The sequence below is a fragment of the Lepisosteus platostomus genome, chromosome 15 (genome assembly GCF_059453375.1).
Source record: "Lepisosteus platostomus isolate fLepPlt1 chromosome 15, fLepPlt1.hap1, whole genome shotgun sequence".
Taxonomy (NCBI): Eukaryota; Metazoa; Chordata; class Actinopteri; order Semionotiformes; family Lepisosteidae; genus Lepisosteus; species Lepisosteus platostomus.
In genome coordinates this window covers 7,275,841-7,281,894 of record NC_142625.1, presented here as the reverse complement: position 1 = coordinate 7,281,894, position 6,054 = coordinate 7,275,841, and the positions used below count along the sequence as shown (strand labels likewise).

The 6,054-nt window shown below is 52.2% G+C and overlaps 1 non-coding gene across 1 annotated transcript; it reads left to right on the top strand.

Moving 5' to 3' along the window:
* On the top strand, window positions 1-189 carry LOC148647836 (U2 spliceosomal RNA). Its single transcript, XR_015926935.1, has one exon. It is a non-coding gene; the product is annotated as a U2 spliceosomal RNA (small nuclear RNA).
* The last annotated feature ends 5,865 nt before the right edge of the window (window positions 190-6,054 follow it).

The window sequence follows — 6,054 nt, the reverse complement described above, 5'->3', positions numbered from 1 at the left end:
TTTGTTATTTTTGTAATAAAAAAACAAAAAAAAAAATCTGTTCTTATCAGTTTAATATCTGATACGTCCCCCATCGGGGGACCACATATTAAACGGATTTTTGGAACAGGGAGCTGGATCAGGAGCTTGCTCCGTCCTCTCCACGCATCGGCCCGGTATTGCAGCGCCTCCGGGAGCGGTGCACCACCTTCTCTCAGCGGTGAAAAGACAGACGTAGGTAGCTAGGTAGCTAGCTAGCTAGCGAGCGAGCGAGCAAGCAAGCGAAGTGGACTGGAGCTCCTTCTTCTCGGGTCTCGTCCCTCGTCCCCCATCTGTGTGTCTCTGTGTTCTGTCTCTCTCTCGCCCTCTCGGTTCCCGTGCTCCCTCTGTGCGCTTTCCCGCGTCTCGACTCTCTGGGCAAGCAGGCCGGCCCCCTTTTCGGCTCCCGTGCGTTTTCCCTCCAAAAAACTTAGGTTTTTCAGCCTTTTCCCAGGGAGGCAGGCGTGGCTTGCTTGCTTGCTTGCTTGCTTGCTTGCTTGCTTGCGTGCGTGTCCGTCCCCGTCCCTGCAGGCGGGCCCCTTTCGACAGCTGGGCGTTTTCCCTCCAAAAAACTTAGTATATCCACCTTTTCTTTCTTTTTTTTCGGCAGGCAGGCAGGCAGGCGTGTGTGCGCGCGCGTCCCCGTCCCTCCCTCCCTCCCGAGAGAGAGCTGCCCCTTGCCTCTGCCCGCAGGTGCTGGCGCTCGGCTTTGGCTTGCAGCCGGTTGGGCGCAGCTGCTGCCGGTGGGAGGGGCCTAAGCTAAGGAGGCCGGGCGGCTGGCGCCCCCTGCGGCTGCGGTCGTTGTCGGGCCGTTGACAGAAGATCAAAGAGCAGGGCCCCCGCCCGGGACTGGCAGGAAGGCAGGCGGGCAGGCAAGAGAGAGGGGGAGCAGAGTCCCGCGGCAGGCCTCTGGCTGCAGGGAGGCCGGCAGCTGCGCGGGTCCCGGGCTCCAGAGGAGTCGGCCTGCGCCACTGTGCGCCAGCGGAACGCCCGCGCGTCGGTCCGCGCCTTTGTGGGCATCGCTTCTCGGCCTTTTGGCCTAAGATCTTACAGTGTGTGGCCTGACCGCAGCTGTAAGACTTTTGTCAGGGGACGAGAAGGGCGACGGAGGAGCGGCTGGAGAGAGGAGCGGAGCGCATCTTCCAACTTTTGGAGAACGGAGAGCGGCGGACGGAAGGAGATTCGGATTTTTGTTTTCCTTTTGCAGAGGAGCGGAGTGGTTTTTTTGAAGGAGCGGAGGAAGCGGAGAGCGGCAGAGGCGTCCGGCCCGGGTCGCCCTCAGGATGGCCGGGGCGACGGGCCTTGCGGAGAGGCCGCGGAGAGGGCCGAGCGTAAAATGGACAATACGCTTTGGATGGAGGAGGAATACCGAGATGCCTGGTAGGGAGTTGTTCGTGGAACGTATACTGATGAAGACTTTGAAGGTAGGACCTCTTGAGGTGCAATGTGTGCAGGGGAACTGGCCAGAAAAGTATTTTGATGTCTCACTCCGTAACGAGCACATTTATAGAAAGGCATCTGAAGTGTGTGTGAAACATCGGGATGAGGAGTTCATGAAGGATTTTGAGCTGTTGGGTCTGGCTTCAGATGACACCCGTTGGGTTATCGTGAATATGTATGACCCGTTTCTGTCTGATGATGACATTACTGCCTTCTTAGAAATGCACGTTGAGTCAGCCAGTGCACCTAAGAGAATTTTTGATAAGTATGGTTATTGGACCGGGAGAAGACAATATGTAGTAACTTTAAAAGTGAACAAGAATTACGAAGGGGGTTTTGCGCACCCCCCGGCGCTATTTGCACTTGGGGGAAGTCGGGGGTATCTGTTTTATCGCGATCAACCCCCATTTTGCAGGAAATGTCACGAGATCGGGCATGTGGAAAAGGATTGTAGGACAACAAGTTGCACAAGATGTGGGGCGGAGGGTCACACCAAGAGAATATGCAGGATCAAAGTGTGCTCATTGTGCGGGGCAGATAACCATCTATATAGGGCCTGTTTAAAAAGAGATTTGACCTTTGTGGCGGCAGAGAAGGAGGCGTTTCCGGACGCGGTGGAGGAGGAGGAGGAAGAGGCAGAGGAGGAAGAGGAGTCTGGCTGGAGGGTGGGGCGGGCGGAGGCCCGGAAGCTGAGAAGGAAGAAGCGTAGACAGGGTCTGAAGGCACAGGAGGTAACAGTGACCGGGGGGCAGGTAATGAATGAGGACGGTGGGGAAGCTCAAGGAGTACCCATAGCAGGTCCATCACGGGAGCAGGCGGAGGAGCAGGCGGAGGAACAGGCGGAGGAACAGGCGGAGGTGCAGGCGGAGGTGCAGGCGGAGGTGCAGGAGGAGGTGCAGGAGGAGGAGCAGGCGGAGGAGCAGGCGGAGGAGCAGGCGGAGGTACAATCGGCAATGATAGTAGAGGAGACTGATGAAATGGAACAGGAAGGTACATCTGAGGGAAGTCAGGAGGATGGAAACGTGGACGAGAATAGGGAAAAATCTCACCCCAAAAGGCAGCGGGTGGATAGTGATGAGAGGGCCAGACTGGAGGGCAAGAAAGCCAAAATAAAAGAAGGGGAGTTACGTGAAGGGATGAGTGGGGATAGCGATGAGAATGAGGCGGATTATCCGGAAGCTCTGGACCCAGGTCCGGGAGACCCGGAAGATTCGGAAGGAACGGAAGGATCCTTGCCCCCGGGGCAGCAGGTGCGGTCATCGCTGTCCTTCGGCAAGATATCGGTCTTAGAAGGAGACGCGGAAGGTGAGAGCCCTTGTGCAGTGTGCTTGCCGGTTACACCTGGCAGGTCTTCTGACACAGGGATGGAGCAAGAAGACGCTGCTGGTACCTCTTACCCTGGGGTTTCCCCAGGATGTGATTTTGGATCTATTAGTTCATCGACGGCTGCCTCGGAAATCGACATGGACAGTGAGGGCTCATCTAGCGCATCATGACCCTCTCTGTAGGAACAATTAATGTAAGAGGTTTGAGGAACAGGAAAAAACGGTTTGCTGTATTTGAGGACATAGCAAACAGCAGGTTAGATTTTTGTATTCTTCAGGAGGTGCATTTAGGGGGACACATGGATGCCGCCGATTTTCAGAAAGAATGGAAGGCTGGAAGATCTTGGTGGAGTGCCGGAGGGATACATTCGTCTGGGATTGGTATTCTTTGTGGTTCTTCGGTTTTTGTGCCTCAAGAGGTCAGGGCGGTAGTTCCTGGAAGAATCCTAGTGGTTGATGGAAGATGGGGTGATACGCCCTTGAGGGTAGTGGGGGTGTATGCGCCAGCAGATAGGAGAATGCAGTGTGAATTTCTCAAAGACTTAGAGTCAGTGCTTTTCACTAATAGAGGGTTGGTGGTGGGTGGTGATTTTAATATTGACTTAGAGGATACACAGGGTGGTGGGGTTAGTGTTCTTTTAAAAATTATTAAGGATTTTAAATTAAAGGATGGGTTTGCAGAGGATAAAATTCACACATGGGATAACCATCAAGGTGTTTTGAGAAGATTGGACTACATTTTTTATACCTTGTCATCGGTGATCCAAAGCAGGTCAGTTAAGCCGACGTGGTTCTCAGACCATTCTATGGTAACAGTATCCTTTAAAGTGAAACAGAGAGGTTTCAAACCGGGATACTGGAAGTTAAACAGAACGGTTCTGGGGGACAAGGAGTATCACGTGAGGATTCTTCGTTTGCTAGGACACCTTTCACGGATGCGTGGTAGGTTTCCGTCAGCTGTTGAGTGGTGGGAACATAGCAAACGTGCTATTGCTAAGGTGTCAACGGCCTATTGCTTGCTCAGACGTCAAGTGGAGCGCGAGGACCTGACCCGACTCCAGATGGAGTTGGAGCGCATTTACGAGGAGGCGAACCACGGAAGATCATTCGACCTGAAGGCTGCCAATAAGGTGCGTGCACGGCTGCGGGCTAAATGGTTACAACGGGCCAAAGATTTCTTATTTAGATTAAGGGGCACTAAGTTGGAGGAGGATGAGCAGTGTACGTCACAGTTTTTTGGTATTGTTAGATCACAGCAGGAAAGGACCTACATAGAGAAATTAGTGATGAAGAATGGGAACGTGGCTGAGGACATTTCGGACTTGCTCGAATGTGCTACTGATTACTATACAGACCTTTTTTCGGAAAAAACAGTGAACAGGGAGGTCCGAGGTAGACTAATGGCTCAGGTAAGGTTCCGGGACGCAGTAGAGCTAGGATTGGACAGCCCCATTACAGCTCTGGAAATTAAGGAGGCTATGTTAGGCCTGAGGAAGGGGACTGTTCCCGGAATCGATGGCCTGCCTGTTGAGTTTTATATCACCTTCTGGACACAGTTGGAACCCTTTTTATTACAAGTGTATGTCGAGATTTTAGAACATGGCGAGATGAGTTCCTCAATGAGGACGGGGCTCCTGACATTAATATACAAAAAGAAGGGTGACAAGGCCAGTCTCGACAATTGGAGACCTTTGCAGTTGCTGTGTACGGATTATAAGATCCTTGCTAGACTGGTGAGTAAGAGGCTTCGGAACATCATGGGCCTGTTGGTGCGAGAGGAGCAAACGTGTGCAGTGGCTGGCAGGAGGCTGGCCTGGAACCTACAGCTGATCAGAGACGTCACGGAGTGGGTGAGTGACAGGCGATTGCCCCTGATGATGGTGAACTTAGATCAGAATAAAGCCTTTGACAGGGTCCACCACGCTGCCCTGTGGGAGATACTGGCAAGAATGGGTGTTAATGTGAAGACCATCGAATGGATCCGAACATTGTACAGGAATGTGGAGACAAGGGTCAGTATTAATGGATGGGTAGGAGGTGGTATCCCGGTGACGTGTGGCGTGAGGCAAGGGTGCCCCCTGTCCCCTTTGCTTTACGTTTTGTATGTGGAGCCCTTTCTGGATCGCATTCGAGGAGACCCGCGAGTGGAAGGCATCCTGGTACCTGGAAGTAAGGGCAAACAGGCAAAGGTGATTGCGTATGCCGATGACATTACGTTGTTCCTAAGCACGGAGGACAGCTTGGTGCAGGTGTTGAATATAGCCCAAGAGTTCGAACAGGGATTAGGGGCTATACTGAATAGGAACAAGAGCTCCATTAAGTACTGGGGCATTTGGAGGAATAAGAGGGAGGCTATCGGTGGCTTGACAGTGGTGCAGGACCCGATCAAGATTTTGGGCGTATTGTTTCATCCTGAGGAGGCGGCGCGTCTAAATTGGGAAAGGAAAATGAGGAAAGTGACGCAAAAATTAGGGTTATGGCAACATCGTACATTATCCTTTCTTGGGAAGGTCATGATTCTAAAGACCGAAGTTATGTCACTACTACTCCATCTGGCTGTGGTGTACCCTTTGCCAGCAAGAATGAGGAAGGAACTGGTCCGTACAGTGTTTGCCTTTGTGTGGGGGCAAAAATACGAGTACATAAAGAGAACTGATATGTACAGGCCAGTTGAGGAAGGGGGTAGAGGGGTTCCAGATCTACCGGTAAAAATGGATTGTGTTTTTCTTGCCAGTTTATGCACAATGCTACATGGAGGCCCGGTGCATATGTGTGTTTTTTTTTGTTCATCTGTGGTTCTCGCATACGATGAGACACTTGATAAAATGGACTAACACTACGCCAAAGGCCGAAAAGTTGCCATGGCACTACAGGCATGCAGTGCATTGGCTGAAGGTGCACCCGGAAGTTAAGGAGGGACTCACCACATTGGACCATCGGTTGATGTATAAATTATTGAAGAGTGACAACAGCGCGGCAGTGGTGGGAGTGTCCCGGGAGACCTGGCTGTTCATACAGCCGAAGAACCTTGATAACAGATTGTGTGATCTGAATTGGCTGTGTGCTTGGGGCAGGCTGGCTGTTAGGGAGGTTTTATATAAGCACGGTTTGTCAAAGCAAAAGAATTGCCCCCGTCTGCAGTGCAATAAGGAAGAGTCGGTGAAGCACGTGTTTTGGGAGTGCTACTTTACGCAAAAGGTGTGGGGGGAGTGCACAAGGTGGATGCCTTCTTTTTTCACAACAGAACGTTTAACTTATGTCACGGTGTTAA